Raw genomic sequence first — 17,230 nt, forward strand, 5'->3', positions numbered from 1 at the left:
ATTGCACAACAACTTGCTGTCCTCAGGGGCTGGTGGGTGGGTCAAAATTGGCTCTTCGTTCTGTCCCGAGCTCACGTGTAGCGAGGAGGTGCAGCTTCGGAGCACAAGAACAAGAGGACGTCTTCTGGTCTTGCGTCTCTTTTTATCCGTCTTCAGGGCGGGCGAGAACCCGCCCCTGCCCGCCCCTAGGGCGGGGCTGGCTACGTCGGTGTCTAGGCCAGCCCACTCTAGGGCGGGAAAAAGCGCGCCCCGGCTACGCCGCTTCGGGCATACCAGCCGAGACACGCCTCCCGCCCAAAAATGGCTTCCCGGGGGGATCGAGGCACTCCACCATACGTTCGGGGGGACCGAGTGGTCGCCCCTTTCCATATGGCTGAGATACCCGCCACCCCCTCTCAACACAATCCCCAAAAGGAAGGGAAACCGGAAACAGTTCTTGAAGTTTTTGGATGTGGGGAGGGAGTGACCCTCCCCCGGCCGTATTTATTAAAACAAAAAATTAAAACATTAAACGTTTCATTTTATGTACAATTTCATTATCACATTGCGATGTTTGGCTCACCTTAACATATTCTCTAATACAGAGTTTCTCCTAGCCGAACTAGCATCCAACAAAAACATTCTCTAGAAAAACTGAAATTGTACATCCTAACGTTTAAGGGCCAACGGCAAGGTCATAACCGGTGTCAAGATCCCTAACCAGACTTACCCCTCCCACTTGTGAGGGGCGACAGCACAGAGGCTTACCTCAAGTGCAACTACTAACAATTTCCCTTGACTTGACGGGGGCACTTAAGACTCGACGCCATTTAAAGGTCGTTCGAAGACTTGTGTGTGGTATCTAGAAGGTATCGTGGACCTCCCCCCATCCCACACAACTTACCGCATCTGCCGTCGCAGATGACCCTGGCCCCGGGAAATTCCCCAGGAGGGGGCTGTAACCCCTCCTACAACGGAAGGGGCCTTGACCGCCTTTCCTTTACTTCCGGCGACCCGCCCTTAGACGGGACCGCCTCCCCACTGAGGGGCCAATGGCCACCTCTCCCGAGCGCTCCCATCCGTGTTGGGTGACGCCCACTCATAGGGATCTACCAATTAGTGCTCACCGATCATGACCTTACCGCCACAGGTCCGGATAGTTGACCGGCTATCCGGACCCCCCACAAAACTCCTACCTAAAGGTCATGTCTTAATGATTTTAACCAGGCTAAGAAGTCTCCTATGAGTAACTCATTCCCCACCCTCGACAAATGCACACCATCCCCCAGATACATACTGTCATCATTAATACAACTATGCGAGATCGAATGCAATGTCTTGGAACGGAACAACCTACTCACTTTGTTATTCAGTTTTCTAACAGAATGATTTAAAGCAGGGATCGAGATAGCCCCCCGCCATACTTTTCGTGGGATCATATGAGACCACGCAATTATGCACCCCGGAACTCTCCTTGCTAACCAACTTACCGTGGAAAGCATAGTCTCCAGGAGAAGTCGTCTACCGGTAGTGACCAAATCATTACCCCCTAAATGCACTATGACTATGGACGGCGGTGACCTCATCCGCTCTAACAAACCCTCAAAAAATGCCTGAAACTGGTCAATACAGAGACCGCCCCTTCCGTAGAAGGACACTCTGTACCCGTATTCCCCAGGTACGTGAACCATGTCACCTGCTTTGAATACGTCCGCGGCCCGTCTCACGTATGAGTGGCCCACGACCCACACCTCCTTCCTTACAGCCGGTGATGTGCAACCGCTGGCCTGGTGTTGGGTCGACTGCACAGTCCGCCCTGCCTCGTAGGCTTGCGCAACTGAAAACAAACAAAGACAAGAGGCGTGAGTACATGATTACAGCTTCACAACATGTGCAATCGCACGTACCTCTTATAACAATTGGAGGACCAACGCCCCACACGTTTTACTTGTTCTACATTAAGACCCCTGGCTGTAGCTTCAGTGGCAGCCCCTATCCGAAAGGAATGGGTCCCAAATTCGCCCGGGTCCAAGCCCGTTGCGGCAATGGCCATTGCAAGCACCCGCTGAAACTGAAACCTCGTCAGTGGGGTGGCGTCTGCATGCCTCAACAATGTCCCCCCCCATGATGCCACCCTTCGTGCCAGGTAGTCTTCTAAGCACTGTACCGGACACATGGAGGATCCGGGGGTCCGGCGAATGATCGTGCAGTCCCCCCTCCCGTCTTGGTCGGACTTGGACCTGAGAAAGGAGACAATCATCGCATCGCCCCTGATCCGGACATGTTCCCTGCACAAGCCCCCCGACACATCCTGTTTGTTCCTTGCAACCAGCTCACTAACTCTCATAGCCCCGTGAAATGCCAGCGTAAATGCAGTCCGGAACAAACAGGTCTCGAAAGGGGACGAGCACGTGTTAGGGAGTGAGGCCAGTAACTGGGCCAACCTATCCAGACCTATCGGTCGTCTTACGTCTACTCTGCGACCCTCTAGGCGTTGCCACCCACGCAGCGCTTTTTGTACCGTAAAAGACGCTGTCGGGTCCTGGATGCCATGGGCCTTGGCAACAAAGGAAATGGCGGCACGATGCCTTTGGGCCGTAGCCACCGATTTCCCAGCCCTACGTAAAGACATCAGAAAAAGTACTACACACTCTTCCTGCCCCCACAGTCCCCCTCTCTCTTCCCCCAAAAAGGCTAAATAGGCCTGAAACGCCCCTTCATATGCCTTCCTTGTCCTGGGTGCTAGACTCTCTCCCACGAGGTGACGAAGTTCGGGGCACCGAGAGACCAGAGAGCTTCGGGGAAGGGTGCCGGCTCTGGGTCCGCTGAAGGAAGGAAACCCGAGAAAGCCTGCATGTGAAAACGAGACAGTGCATCAGCAGCCTGATTCATCACCCCTGGGACATGTTTTGCTCTGAATATCACGTTCAGTTGCATACACAGTAAGACAATTTCTTTGAGCAGCCTCAAAATCAATTTACAACGGGCTGCCTGACTATTGATGCATTCTACCACGGTCATATTGTCGGACCAGAACACGACAGAATGATCTCTGAACCCGTCTGGCCATGTTCTCAGGGCCACCAGAATGGGAAATAGTTCAAGGAAAGCTATATTACCCGTCAGCCCCTTCTCGTGCCACCATAGGGGCCACTTTTGTGCAGACCATTTTGTGCCGAAGATGGCGCCAAAACCTATACTTCCTGCTGAATCTGTCCATAGCCCAAGCTCTTCGGAGGACACGGCTGGCTTGTTCCAGACGACTCGGCCATTGAAGTCCGCCAAAAATGCTAACCAAATCCGCATGTCCTGGCGGACTTCGGCCGATAATCTCGTGCGATGATGCCCTTCTCTTAAGCCAACCATTGATTGGGCAATCGAGCGGGAAAACGGGCGAGCCATTGGGATCACCCTCAAGGCAAAGTTCAACTTTCCCACTAATTGTTGCAACTGGTGCAGTGTAACCTTAGGTGCATTTAAACATACTTGGAGGGCTGTCCTGAATTTCAACACTTTGCTAGCTGGTAAACGGAAACACCCCTCCCTTGAGTCCAACTCGATCCCCAAAAACTCGAGGCAAGTCGTGGGACCCATAGTCTTACCCGTTGCCAATGGCACACCAAAATGACCCATCAACACACAGAATTCATCTAAGGCCTGGGCACATTCGGGACTTCCGGCGGAGCCCAGGAACAAAAAGTCGTCAAGGTAGTGCATTACATTTCGAAAACCCGTTTTCTTAGTAAACACCCATTGCAGGAAAGTACTGAATTGCTCAAAATAAGCACATGATATAGAGCAACCCATTGGCATACACCTATCCATGTAAAATGACCCCTGGAACCCGAATCCCAAAAGACGCTGATCGTCTGGGTGTACCGGGAGCAACCGGAACGCTGACTCGATATCAGATTTCGCCATCAACGTCCCGGGCCCCAGGCGATTCAAGATGGCTACTGCCTCATCAAACGATGCGTATCGCACCGAACAAACTTCCGGATCAATTGCGTTGTTCACCGAAAGACCATGTGGAGCAGACAGATTATGGATCAAACGGAACTCACCTGGGTCCCTCTTGGGGACCACCCCTAACGGAGAACAAACAAAATTCGGTACCGGGGGTACACTAAACGGGCCGGCAACCCGTCCCCGGCTAACCTCTTTCTGAATTTTCTCATGCACTACAGATGTATGTTGCAACACGGAAAGTTGATTTTTGCACATCCCTACCCCCTGAAAGTCCCCCACCGGGATGCGGAAACCATGTGAAAAACCGTTCCGCAGCACCCCGGCAGAAGTACGATCCGGGTATTCGCTGAGCCAGGGAATCATTGCCAAGGTATCAATCGGGGTTGGTAACGGCGCCCCTCGGCCAAGCTTAGACCTGTTTGGCGCCCCCCTTACCCCCATTCTCACCCGTTCTGGCTCTGCACGATGACTCAGGATGGGACGACCCACACGTACTACATTCGTGTTTGAATTTACACAATCCCGGAGGCCTGGTACATTTCCCTTTGTTAAAATTAAAACAGAAACCCTTTCTCCCTGTATTGCCTGCGGGCCTCGACTGGTCGTCGGTGCTCGTACTTGGACGAAAGGGCGTCCCCACATTTTGGCGGGAGTAATCAATAACATTGCTCCCAACCAATGGCATTCTTAACATTCCCGATTCTTTCATTTTATCCCATGTTATAGAATCGTAACAATCCCAAGTCAAACTCTTGTTATGTTCCTTCTCTTTCCTGAACAGGTTGTCATAACAAAACCAATGGTTACCTTGATACGATGTCGAGTACCCCATAATTCGTGATTGATAAACGGGAAACTCAGGAAGCAACTCGGGCCTACGACCCCCCAAAATCGATGTGAAAATACCCCACGCATTGCCCCAGTTGCCAATATTCTCATTCACCTTAAAGGCGGCCATTTTTGCGCGCCAAACACTCGGATGCATTAAGTCCTTCTGACTTTTAACATGCTCCATATCATAATGGTCAACAAGCAAGGAGAAAATATTCACATACTCCCCAGACCAGATCTTTTCCTTTATAGCCAAAGGCACATGTTGTCCCAGTCTCTCTCTACGAGAGGGTGCTGACTCGTCCCTTGCAATCGGCAATGGCCGCTTACCTGAACCGGACGCGACTTCTGCCGCTTGCGGCTTGTCTTTAGCCGCCTCCCTTTTCTCACGAAGTCCTTTTATCAGCGCCTGTGCCTCGGCAGCCGCGGCGCCATCACTACTATCCCCCAACCATGCTGCTAGCTGTGCTGCCAGCTCGGGGGGCATGTCTCCCTTGGGTGTCGGGGTGACGACAACAGGGATTGGATTCCCCTCGATCGGTACTGGGGTCGGCGCCTCGAGCGGGGCAGAGGGAACCGGGACGTCTCCACCGGCTGGAACCCTTCTCGGCCTCTTAGGTCTCCCTCCAGCCGGCGCAGGGCCCGTACCCTCCTCCCCGTCCCGTTCTGCCAACCGTTTCTTTATGTCGGACACTTCTTTGCAAAGGGCCCGCACCATCTGGTCGGTCGTCATTCTCTTCGCGCCTTTCTTGGGCATCTCCCCGAGGAAGTATCTAGAAGACAAAGAAAAGGATCAAAACGCTCAAAATTGGCTCTTCGTTCTGTCCCGAGCTCACGTGTAGCGAGGAGGTGCAGCTTCGGAGCACAAGAACAAGAGGACGTCTTCTGGTCTTGCGTCTCTTTTTATCCGTCTTCAGGGCGGGCGAGAACCCGCCCCTGCCCGCCCCTAGGGCGGGGCTGGCTACGTCGGTGTCTAGGCCAGCCCACTCTAGGGCGGGAAAAAGCGCGCCCCGGCTACGCCGCTTCGGGCATACCAGCCGAGACACGCCTCCCGCCCAAAAATGGCTTCCCGGGGGGATCGAGGCACTCCACCATACGTTCGGGGGGACCGAGTGGTCGCCCCTTTCCATTCGTCATGCAGGGGTCCACAAAAAGAGCATACAATTAGAGTACTTTTTCTTTAAAGGAAACAACCGCCTGAACAGGGACTTGAACCCTGGACCCTCAGATTAAAAGTCTGATGCTCTACCGACTGAGCTATCCAGGCTCTGCTATACTCTACCTTAAAATCAGCTAAACAAATGTGGACGTACACTGACCTACACTTTGTATATTTATATAATTACATATATTAGCAATCAATATTCTAGAGTTTAATAATGAATTGATATTTTAAGCATTTGAAATTTCAGCAGCACACGTAATCCATTATAACTCCGGAAATTTGTACTATCTCATTTTCGGATGACATAGAAATCACGTGTTTAAAATGACAATGTGAAATTAATAAAGGGCCAAATACTATTACTAACTCCTAAATTACATTTTCAGCAGTATCATTGGGAATTTCCTCTTGGGCATAGACTATGCAACATTTTCAAAGCAAACAGTCTCTGTTTAAGTAGACTTTCTTTCACTGCCATTTTGGTAAATGTTTCTGGTGAAGGAGAAGCAGGATTGCTGGTTACTGTTTCAATTAGTTATAAAATAGAGGAGGGATAAAATTGACCCAGTTGGTGTTCGAACCCTTAGCGTTTGAATGCTTTTGCTACATTCGCCTAGGACTCCAAGCCGCAATCCATTGCACCAGAGATCCGACCTGATTCAACAAGGTGATCAGAGATTCACAAATAAAAAGATGACCTATAAGTTGTTGACCAACTTTATCAAATTAATCGGACACTAGCTTACATTTTGAACATTGAATTGGATAAAAGATAATCAACATGTCAAACTACATGATACAGTTTGGGTAAGTCTTCTTAACCCTTGTCAAAGAAAGTAGAGCACAGATGGGTATGTAAGGACTCGATCAAGACTTTTTTGAACCATCTGTAATTGGACTTCCCATTCATTGGATCCTGAAAAGAGTATGCAATTGATATACATTTTTTTTAACCAAGCTGCCTGAACAGGGACTTGAACCCTGGACCCTCGGATTAAAAGCCTGATGCTCTACCGACTGAGCTATCCAGGCTCTGAGGCAGCAATACACAAAATGACATTATCAACATTAGGAAGTGTCCCAACTATCACTACGTTTTTTAACCCCTTGCGTGCGGGGCGTATTTTCCGCCTGTGCTGACTCCGCCTTGCGCGGGCGGAGTCATGACGGAACGGTTTCGTCATCAGCACAGCTCACCCGTAGCTGATGACGGAAATGTTCTGTCATCAGCACGCAAGGGGTTAAGATGGTTGCCGGTATTAGTACTAAATACAGAGAATATAATAATGAATTGGTACTTGGGATAACAGGATAACAGGGATAAAACTGACTCTGGTGGGATTCGAACCCACAACCTTTGAATATCTTTTTTACATTCACCTAGAAGTCCAATGCGTTATCCATTGCGCCACAGAGCCAATCTGCTATAATGAGGTGCAGAGATGTTCTGAAATGAAATAATGAGCTATTAGCTGTTGATCAGCTTTATAAAGTTCATTTGATACTATAACCATGGCTATATTTTGAATATTGAATTGGTGAAATGATATTCACCGTCTCAGACTACATGATACCATTGGTAAATCTACGTACGACTTAAGTTTAGTCAAATGGCACATAATATGTGAGACAGATGTGTATTTCACAACTCCATGAAAGACGTTTTTGCAATTTTAGTAATGGAATATCTTATTCGTCATGCAGGGGTCCACAAAAAGAGCATACAATTAGAGTACTTTTTCTTTAAAGGAAATAACCGCCTGAACAGGGACTTGAACCCTGGACCCTCAGATTAAAAGTCTGATGCTCTACCGACTGAGCTATCCAGGCTCTGCTATACACTACCTTAAAATCAGCTAAACAAATGTGGACGTACACTGACCTACACTTTGTATATTTATATAATTACATATATTAGCAATCAATATTCTAGAGTTTAATAATGAATTGATATTATAAGCATTTGAAATTTCAGCAGCACACGTAATCCATTATAACTCCGGAAATTTGTACTATCTCATTTTCGGATGACATAGAAATCACGTGTTTAAAATGACACTGTGAAATTAATAAAGGGCCAAATACTATTACTAACTCCTAAATTACATTTTCAGCAGTATCATTGGGAATTTCCTCTTGGGCATAGACTATGCAACATTTTCAAAGCAAACAGTCTCTGTTTAAGTAGACTTTCTTTCACTGCCATTTTGGTAAATGTTTCTGGTGATGGAGAAGCAGGATTGCTGGTTACTGTTTCAATTAGTTATAAAATAGAGGAGGGATAAAATTGACCCAGTTGGTGTTCGCACCCTTAGCGTTTGAATGCTTTTGCTACATTCGCCTAGGACTCCAAGCCGCAATCCATTGCACCAGAGATCCGAACTGATTCAACAAGGTGATCAGAGATTCACAAATAAAAAGATGACCTATAAGTTGTTGACCAACTTTATCAAATTAATCGGACACTAGCTTACATTTTGAACATTGAATTGGATAAAAGATAATCAACATGTCAAACTACATGATACAGTTTGGGTAAGTCTTCTTAACCCTTGTCAAAGAAAGTAGAGCACAGATGGGTATGTAAGGACTCGATCAAGACTTTTTTGAACCATCTGTAATTGGAATTCCCATTCATTGGATCCTGAAAAGAGTATGCAATTGATATACATTTTCTTTAACCAAGCCGCCTGAACAGGGACTTGAACCCTGGGCCCTCAGATTAAAAGTCTGATGCTCTACCGACTGAGCTATCCAGGCTCTGAGGCAGCACCCCACAAAATGACATTATCAACATTAGGAAGTGTCCCAACTATCACTACGTTTTTTAACCCCTTGCGTGCGGGGCGTATTTTCCGCCTGTGCTGACTCCGCCTTGCGCGGGCGGAGTCATGACGGAACGGTTTCGTCATCAGCACGCAAGGGGTTAAGATGGTTGCCGGTATTAGTACTAAATACAGAGAATATAATAATGAATTGGTACTTGGGATAACAGGATAACAGGGATAAAACTGACTCTGGTGGGATTCGACCCCACAACCTTTGAATATCTATTTTACATTCACCTAGAAGTCCAATGCGCTATCCATTGCGCCACAGAGCCAATCTGCTATAATGAGGTGCAGAGATGTTCTGAAATGAAATAATGAGCTATTAGCTGTTGATCAGCTTTATAAAGTTCATTTGATACTATAACCATGGCTTTATTTTGAATATTGAATTGGTGAAATGATATTCACCGTCTCAGACTACATGATACCATTGGTAAATCTACGTACGACTTAAGTTTAGTCAAATGGCACATAATATGTGAGACAGATGTGTATTTCACAACTCCATGAAAGACGTTTTTGCAATTTTAGTAATGGAATATCTTATTCGTCATGCAGGGGTCCACAAAAAGAGCATACAATTAGAGTACTTTTTCTTTAAAGGAAACAACCGCCTGAACAGGGACTTGAACCCTGGACCCTCAGATTAAAAGACTGATGCTCTACCGACTGAGCTATCCAGGCTCTGCTATACTCTACCTTAAAATCAGCTAAACAAATGTGGACGTACACTGACCTACACTTTGTATATTTATATAATTACATATATTAGCAATCAATATTCTAGAGTTTAATAATGAATTGATATTTTAAGCATTTGAAATTTCAGCAGCACACGTAATCCATTAAAACTCCGGAAATTTGTACTATCTCATTTTCGGATGACATAGAAATCACGTGTTTAAAATGACACTGTGAAATTAATAAAGGGCCAAATACTATTTCTAACTCCTAAATTACATTTTCAGCAGTATCATTGGGAATTTCCTCTTGGGCATAGACTATGAAACATTTTCAAAGCAAACAGTCTCTGTTTAAGTAGAATTTCTTTCACTGCCATTTTGGTAAATGTTACTGGTGATGGAGAAGCAGGATTGCTGGTTACTGTTTCAATTAGTTATAAAATAGAGGAGGGATAAAATTGACCCAGTTGGTGTTCGAACCCTTAGCGTTTGAATGCTTTTGCTCCATTCGCCTAGGACTCCAAGCCGCAATCCATTGCACCCGAGATCCGACCTGATTCAACGAGGTGATCAGAGATTCACAAATAAAAAGATGACCTATAAGTTGTTGACCAACTTTATCAAATTAATCGGACACTAGCTTACATTTTGAACATTGAATTGGATAAAAGATAATCAACATGTCAAACTACATGATACAGTTTGGGTAAGTCTTCTTAACCCTTGTCAAAGAAAGTAGAGCACAGATGGGTATGTAAGGACTCGATCAAGACTTTTTTGAACCATCTGTAATTGGAATTCCCATTCATTGGATCCTGAAAAGAGTATGCAATTGATATACATTTTTTTTAACCAAGCTGCCTGAACAGGGACTTGAACCCTGGACCCTCGGATTAAAAGTCTGATGCTCTACCGACTGAGCTATCCAGGCTCTGAGGCAGCAATACACAAAATGACATTATCAACATTAGGAAGTGTCCCAACTATCACTACGTTTTTTAACCCCTTGCGTGCGGGGCGTATTTTCCGCCTGTGCTGACTCCGCCTTGCGCGGGCGGAGTCATGACGGAACGGTTTCGTCATCAGCACAGCTCACCCGTAGCTGATGACGGAAACGTTCTGTCATCAGCACGCAAGGGGTTAAGATGGTTGCCGGTATTAGTACTAAATACAGAGAATATAATAATGAATTGGTACTTGGGATAACAGGATAACAGGGATAAAACTGACTCTGGTGGGATTCGACCCCACAACCTTTGAATATCTATTTTACATTCACCTAGAAGTCCAATGCGCTATCCATTGCGCCACAGAGCCAATCTGCTATAATGAGGTGCAGAGATGTTCTGAAATGAAATAATGAGCTATTAGCTGTTGATCAGCTTTATAAAGTTCATTTGATACTATAACCATGGCTTTATTTTGAATATTGAATTGGTGAAATGATATTCACCGTCTCAGACTACATGATACCATTGGTAAATCTACGTACGACTTAAGTTTAGTCAAATGGCACATAATATGTGAGACAGATGTGTATTTCACAACTCCATGAAAGACGTTTTTGCAATTTTAGTAATGGAATATCTTATTCGTCATGCAGGGGTCCACAAAAAGAGCATACAATTAGAGTACTTTTTCTTTAAAGGAAACAACCGCCTGAACAGGGACTTGAACCCTGGACCCTCAGATTAAAAGTCTGATGCTCTACCGACTGAGCTATCCAGGCTCTGCTATACTCTACCTTAAAATCAGCTAAACAAATGTGGACGTACACTGACCTACACTTTGTATATTTATATAATTACATATATTAGCAATCAATATTCTAGAGTTTAATAATGAATTGATATTTTAAGCATTTGAAATTTCAGCAGCACACGTAATCCATTATAACTCCGGAAATTTGTACTATCTCATTTTCGGATGACATAGAAATCACGTGTTTAAAATGACACTGTGAAATTAATAAAGGGCCAAATACTATTACTAACTCCTAAATTACATTTTCAGCAGTATCATTGGGAATTTCCTCTTGGGCATAGACTATGCAACATTTTCAAAGCAAACAGTATCTGTTTAAGTAGACTTTATTTCACTGCCATTTTGGTAAATGTTTCTGGTGATGGAGAAGCAGGATTGCTGGTTACTGTTTCAATTAGTTATAAAATAGAGGAGGGATAAAATTGACCCAGTTGGTGTTCGAACCCTTAGCGTTTGAATGCTTTTGCTACATTCGCCTAGGACTCCAAGCCGCAATCCATTGCACCAGAGATCCGACCTGATTCAACAAGGTGATCAGAGATTCACAAATAAAAAGATGACCTATAAGTTGTTGACCAACTTTATCAAATTAATCGGACACTAGCTTACATTTTGAACATTGAATTGGATAAAAGATAATCAACATGTCAAACTACATGATACAGTTTGGGTAAGTCTTCTTAACCCTTGTCAAAGAAAGTAGAGCACAGATGGGTATGTAAGGACTCGATCAAGACTTTTTTGAACCATCTGTAATTGGACTTCCCATTCATTGGATCCTGAAAAGAGTATGCAATTGATATACATTTTTTTTAACCAAGCTGCCTGAACAGGGACTTGAACCCTGGACCCTCGGATTAAAAGTCTGATGCTCTACCGACTGAGCTATCCAGGCTCTGAGGCAGCAATACACAAAATGACATTATCAACATTAGGAAGTGTCCCAACTATCACTACGTTTTTTAACCCCTTGTGTGCGGGGCGTATTTTCCGCCTGTGCTGACTCCGCCTTGCGCGGGCGGAGTCATGACGGAACGGTTTCGTCATCAGCACAGCTCACCCGTAGCTGATGACGGAAACGTTCTGTCATCAGCACGCAAGGGGTTAAGATGGTTGCCGGTATTAGTACTAAATACAGAGAATATAATAATGAGTTGGTACTTGGGATAACAGGATAACAGGGATAAAACTGACTCTGGTGGGATTCGAACCCACAACCTTTGAATATCTATTTTACATTCACCTAGAAGTCCAACGCGCTATCCATTGCGCCACAGAGCCAATCTGTTATAATGAGGTGCAGAGATGTTCTGAAATGAAATAATGAGCTATTAGCTGTTGATCAGCTTTATAAAGTTCATTTGATACTATAACCATGGCTTTATTTTGAATATTGAATTGGTGAAATGATATTCACCGTCTCAGACTACATGATACCATTGGTAAATCTACGTACGACTTAAGTTTAGTCAAATGGCACATAATATGTGAGACAGATGTGTATTTCACAACTCCATGAAAGACGTTTTTGCAATTTTAGTAATGGAATATCTTATTCGTCATGCAGGGGTCCACAAAAAGAGCATACAATTAGAGTACTTTTTCTTTAAAGGAAACAACCGCCTGAACAGGGACTTGAACCCTGGACCCTCAGATTAAAAGTCTGATGCTCTACCGACTGAGCTATCCAGGCTCTGCTATACTCTACCTTAAAATCAGCTAAACAAATGTGGACGTACACTGACCTACACTTTGTATATTTATATAATTACATATATTAGCAATCAATATTCTAGAGTTTAATAATGAATTGATATTTTAAGCATTTGAAATTTCAGCAGCACACGTAATCCATTATAACTCCGGAAATTTGTACTATCTCATTTTCGGATGACATAGAAATCACGTGTTTAAAATGACACTGTGAAATTAATAAAGGGCCAAATACTATTACTAACTCCTAAATTACATTTTCAGCAGTATCATTGGGAATTTCCTCTTGGGCATAGACTATGCAACATTTTCAAAGCAAACAGTCTCTGTTTAAGTAGACTTTCTTTCACTGCCATTTTGGTAAATGTTTCTGGTGATGGAGAAGCAGGATTGCTGGTTACTGTTTCAATTAGTTATAAAATAGAGGAGGGATAAAATTGACCCAGTTGGTGTTCGAACCCTTAGCGTTTGAATGCTTTTGCTACATTCGCCTAGGACTCCAAGCCGCAATCCATTGCACCAGAGATCCGACCTGATTCAACAAGGTGATCAGAGATTCACAAATAAAAAGATGACCTATAAGTTGTTGACCAACTTCATCAAATTAATCGGACACTAGCTTACATTTTGAACATTGAATTGGATAAAAGATAATCAACATGTCAAACTACATGATACAGTTTGGGTAAGTCTTCTTAACCCTTGTCAAAGAAAGTAGAGCACAGATGGGTATGTAAGGACTCGATCAAGACTTTTTTGAACCATCTGTAATTGGACTTCCCATTCATTGGATCCTGAAAAGAGTATGCAATTGATATACATTTTTTTTAACCAAGCTGCCTGAACAGGGACTTGAACCCTGGACCCTCGGATTAAAAGTCTGATGCTCTACCGACTGAGCTATCCAGGCTCTGAGGCAGCAATACACAAAATGACATTATCAACATTAGGAAGTGTCCCAACTATCACTACGTTTTTTAACCCCTTGCGTGCGGGGCGGATTTTCCGCCTGTGCTGACTCCGCCTTGCGCGGGCGGAGTCATGACGGAACGGTTTCGTCATCAGCACAGCTCACCCGTAGCTGATGACGGAAATGTTCTGTCATCAGCACGCAAGGGGTTAAGATGGTTGCCGGTATTAGTACTAAATACAGAGAATATAATAATGAATTGGTACTTGGGATAACAGGATAACAGGGATAAAACTGACTCTGGTGGGATTCGAACCCACAACCTTTGAATATCTTTTTTACATTCACCTAGAAGTCCAATGCGTTATCCATTGCGCCACAGAGCCAATCTGCTATAATGAGGTGCAGAGATGTTCTGAAATGAAATAATGAGCTATTAGCTGTTGATCAGCTTTATAAAGTTCATTTGATACTATAACCATGGCTATATTTTGAATATTGAATTGGTGAAATGATATTCACCATCTCAGACTACATGATACCATTGGTAAATCTACGTACGACTTAAGTTTAGTCAAATGGCACATAATATGTGAGACAGATGTGTATTTCACAACTCCATGAAAGACGTTTTTGCAATTTTAGTAATGGAATATCTTATTCGTCATGCAGGGGTCCACAAAAAGAGCATACAATTAGAGTACTTTTTCTTTAAAGGAAATAACCGCCTGAACAGGGACTTGAACCCTGGACCCTCAGATTAAAAGTCTGATGCTCTACCGACTGAGCTATCCAGGCTCTGCTATACACTACCTTAAAATCAGCTAAACAAATGTGGACGTACACTGACCTACACTTTGTATATTTATATAATTACATATATTAGCAATCAATATTCTAGAGTTTAATAATGAATTGATATTATAAGCATTTGAAATTTCAGCAGCACACGTAATCCATTATAACTCCGGAAATTTGTACTATCTCATTTTCGGATGACATAGAAATCACGTGTTTAAAATGACACTGTGAAATTAATAAAGGGCCAAATACTATTACTAACTCCTAAATTACATTTTCAGCAGTATCATTGGGAATTTCCTCTTGGGCATAGACTATGCAACATTTTCAAAGCAAACAGTCTCTGTTTAAGTAGACTTTCTTTCACTGCCATTTTGGTAAATGTTTCTGGTGATGGAGAAGCAGGATTGCTGGTTACTGTTTCAATTAGTTATAAAATAGAGGAGGGATAAAATTGACCCAGTTGGTGTTCGCACCCTTAGCGTTTGAATGCTTTTGCTACATTCGCCTAGGACTCCAAGCCGCAATCCATTGCACCAGAGATCCGAACTGATTCAACAAGGTGATCAGAGATTCACAAATAAAAAGATGACCTATAAGTTGTTGACCAACTTTATCAAATTAATCGGACACTAGCTTACATTTTGAACATTGAATTGGATAAAAGATAATCAACATGTCAAACTACATGATACAGTTTGGGTAAGTCTTCTTAACCCTTGTCAAAGAAAGTAGAGCACAGATGGGTATGTAAGGACTCGATCAAGACTTTTTTGAACCATCTGTAATTGGAATTCCCATTCATTGGATCCTGAAAAGAGTATGCAATTGATATACATTTTCTTTAACCAAGCCGCCTGAACAGGGACTTGAACCCTGGGCCCTCAGATTAAAAGTCTGATGCTCTACCGACTGAGCTATCCAGGCTCTGAGGCAGCACCCCACAAAATGACATTATCAACATTAGGAAGTGTCCCAACTATCACTACGTTTTTTAACCCCTTGCGTGCGGGGCGTATTTTCCGCCTGTGCTGACTCCGCCTTGCGCGGGCGGAGTCATGACGGAACGGTTTCGTCATCAGCACGCAAGGGGTTAAGATGGTTGCCGGTATTAGTACTAAATACAGAGAATATAATAATGAGTTGGTACTTGGGATAACAGGATAACAGGGATAAAACTGACTCTGGTGGGATTCGAACCCACAACCTTTGAATATCTATTTTACATTCACCTAGAAGTCCAATGCGCTATCCATTGCGCCACAGAGCCAATCTGCTATAATGAGGTGCAGAGATGTTCTGAAATGAAATAATGAGCTATTAGCTGTTGATCAGCTTTATAAAGTTCATTTGATACTATAACCATGGCTTTATTTTGAATATTGAATTGGTGAAATGATATTCACCGTCTCAGACTACATGATACCATTGGTAAATCTACGTACGACTTAAGTTTAGTCAAATGGCACATAATATGTGAGACAGATGTGTATTTCACAACTCCATGAAAGACGTTTTTGCAATTTTAGTAATGGAATATCTTATTCGTCATGCAGGGGTCCACAAAAAGAGCATACAATTAGAGTACTTTTTCTTAAAAGGAAACAACCGCCTGAACAGGGACTTGAACCCTGGACCCTCAGATTAAAAGTCTGATGCTCTACCGACTGAGCTATCCAGGCTCTGCTATACTCTACCTTAAAATCAGCTAAACAAATGTGGACGTACACTGACCTACACTTTGTATATTTATATAATTACATATATTAGCAATCAATATTCTAGAGTTTAATAATGAATTGATATTTTAAGCATTTGAAATTTCAGCAGCACACGTAATCCATTATAACTCCGGAAATTTGTACTATCTCATTTTCGGATGACATAGAAATCACGTGTTTAAAATGACACTGTGAAATTAATAAAGGGCCAAATACTATTTCTAACTCCTAAATTACATTTTCAGCAGTATCATTGGGAATTTCCTCTTGGGCATAGACTATGAAACATTTTCAAAGCAAACAGTCTCTGTTTAAGTAGAATTTCTTTCACTGCCATTTTGGTAAATGTTTCTGGTGATGGAGAAGCAGGATTGCTGGTTACTGTTTCAATTAGTTATAAAATAGAGGAGGGATAAAATTGACCCAGTTGGTGTTCGAACCCTTAGCGTTTGAATGCTTTTGCTACATTCGCCTAGGACTCCAAGCCGCAATCCATTGCACCAGAGATCCGACCTGATTCAACAAGGTGATCAGAGATTCACAAATAAAAAGATGACCTATAAGTTGTTGACCAACTTTATCAAATTAATCGGACACTAGCTTACATTTTGAACATTGAATTGGATAAAAGATAATCAACATGTCAAACTACATGATACAGTTTGGGTAAGTCTTCTTAACCCTTGTCAAAGAAAGTAGAGCACAGATGGGTATGTAAGGACTCGATCAAGACTTTTTTGAACCATCTGTAATTGGACTTCCCATTCATTGGATCCTGAAAAGAGTATGCAATTGATATACATTTTTTTTAACCAAGCTGCCTGAACAGGGACTTGAACCCTGGACCCTCGGATTAAAAGTCT

The 17,230-nt window shown here is 43.5% G+C and overlaps 14 non-coding genes across 14 annotated transcripts; all 14 read right to left on the minus strand.

Moving 5' to 3' along the window:
- Positions 1-5,973: 5,973 nt before the first annotated feature.
- On the minus strand, positions 5,974-6,046 carry TRNAK-UUU (transfer RNA lysine (anticodon UUU)). Its single transcript has one exon. It is a non-coding gene; the product is annotated as a tRNA-Lys (tRNA).
- Positions 6,047-7,271: 1,225 nt separating this feature from the next.
- Positions 7,272-7,362, minus strand: TRNAR-UCU (transfer RNA arginine (anticodon UCU)). The gene is given in 2 exon segments: positions 7,272-7,307; positions 7,326-7,362. It is a non-coding gene; the product is annotated as a tRNA-Arg (tRNA).
- Positions 7,363-7,701: 339 nt separating this feature from the next.
- On the minus strand, positions 7,702-7,774 carry TRNAK-UUU (transfer RNA lysine (anticodon UUU)). Its single transcript has one exon. It is a non-coding gene; the product is annotated as a tRNA-Lys (tRNA).
- An 857-nt stretch (positions 7,775-8,631) lies between these two features.
- TRNAK-UUU (transfer RNA lysine (anticodon UUU)) lies at positions 8,632-8,704 on the minus strand. Its single transcript has one exon. It is a non-coding gene; the product is annotated as a tRNA-Lys (tRNA).
- A 252-nt stretch (positions 8,705-8,956) lies between these two features.
- TRNAR-UCU (transfer RNA arginine (anticodon UCU)) lies at positions 8,957-9,047 on the minus strand. Its single transcript is given in 2 exon segments — positions 8,957-8,992; positions 9,011-9,047. It is a non-coding gene; the product is annotated as a tRNA-Arg (tRNA).
- A 1,637-nt stretch (positions 9,048-10,684) lies between these two features.
- TRNAR-UCU (transfer RNA arginine (anticodon UCU)) lies at positions 10,685-10,775 on the minus strand. The gene is given in 2 exon segments: positions 10,685-10,720; positions 10,739-10,775. It is a non-coding gene; the product is annotated as a tRNA-Arg (tRNA).
- A 339-nt stretch (positions 10,776-11,114) lies between these two features.
- Positions 11,115-11,187, minus strand: TRNAK-UUU (transfer RNA lysine (anticodon UUU)). Its single transcript has one exon. It is a non-coding gene; the product is annotated as a tRNA-Lys (tRNA).
- Positions 11,188-12,412: 1,225 nt separating this feature from the next.
- TRNAR-UCU (transfer RNA arginine (anticodon UCU)) lies at positions 12,413-12,503 on the minus strand. The gene is given in 2 exon segments: positions 12,413-12,448; positions 12,467-12,503. It is a non-coding gene; the product is annotated as a tRNA-Arg (tRNA).
- A 339-nt stretch (positions 12,504-12,842) lies between these two features.
- On the minus strand, positions 12,843-12,915 carry TRNAK-UUU (transfer RNA lysine (anticodon UUU)). The gene has a single exon. It is a non-coding gene; the product is annotated as a tRNA-Lys (tRNA).
- Positions 12,916-14,140: 1,225 nt separating this feature from the next.
- Positions 14,141-14,231, minus strand: TRNAR-UCU (transfer RNA arginine (anticodon UCU)). The gene is given in 2 exon segments: positions 14,141-14,176; positions 14,195-14,231. It is a non-coding gene; the product is annotated as a tRNA-Arg (tRNA).
- Positions 14,232-14,570: 339 nt separating this feature from the next.
- TRNAK-UUU (transfer RNA lysine (anticodon UUU)) lies at positions 14,571-14,643 on the minus strand. Its single transcript has one exon. It is a non-coding gene; the product is annotated as a tRNA-Lys (tRNA).
- Positions 14,644-15,500: 857 nt separating this feature from the next.
- On the minus strand, positions 15,501-15,573 carry TRNAK-UUU (transfer RNA lysine (anticodon UUU)). The gene has a single exon. It is a non-coding gene; the product is annotated as a tRNA-Lys (tRNA).
- A 252-nt stretch (positions 15,574-15,825) lies between these two features.
- Positions 15,826-15,916, minus strand: TRNAR-UCU (transfer RNA arginine (anticodon UCU)). The gene is given in 2 exon segments: positions 15,826-15,861; positions 15,880-15,916. It is a non-coding gene; the product is annotated as a tRNA-Arg (tRNA).
- A 339-nt stretch (positions 15,917-16,255) lies between these two features.
- On the minus strand, positions 16,256-16,328 carry TRNAK-UUU (transfer RNA lysine (anticodon UUU)). The gene has a single exon. It is a non-coding gene; the product is annotated as a tRNA-Lys (tRNA).
- Positions 16,329-17,230: the final 902 nt, after the last annotated feature.

This window comes from Lissotriton vulgaris, unplaced genomic scaffold (genome assembly GCF_964263255.1).
Source record: "Lissotriton vulgaris unplaced genomic scaffold, aLisVul1.2 SCAFFOLD_1527, whole genome shotgun sequence".
In the NCBI taxonomy this organism is placed as follows: domain Eukaryota; kingdom Metazoa; phylum Chordata; class Amphibia; order Caudata; family Salamandridae; genus Lissotriton; species Lissotriton vulgaris.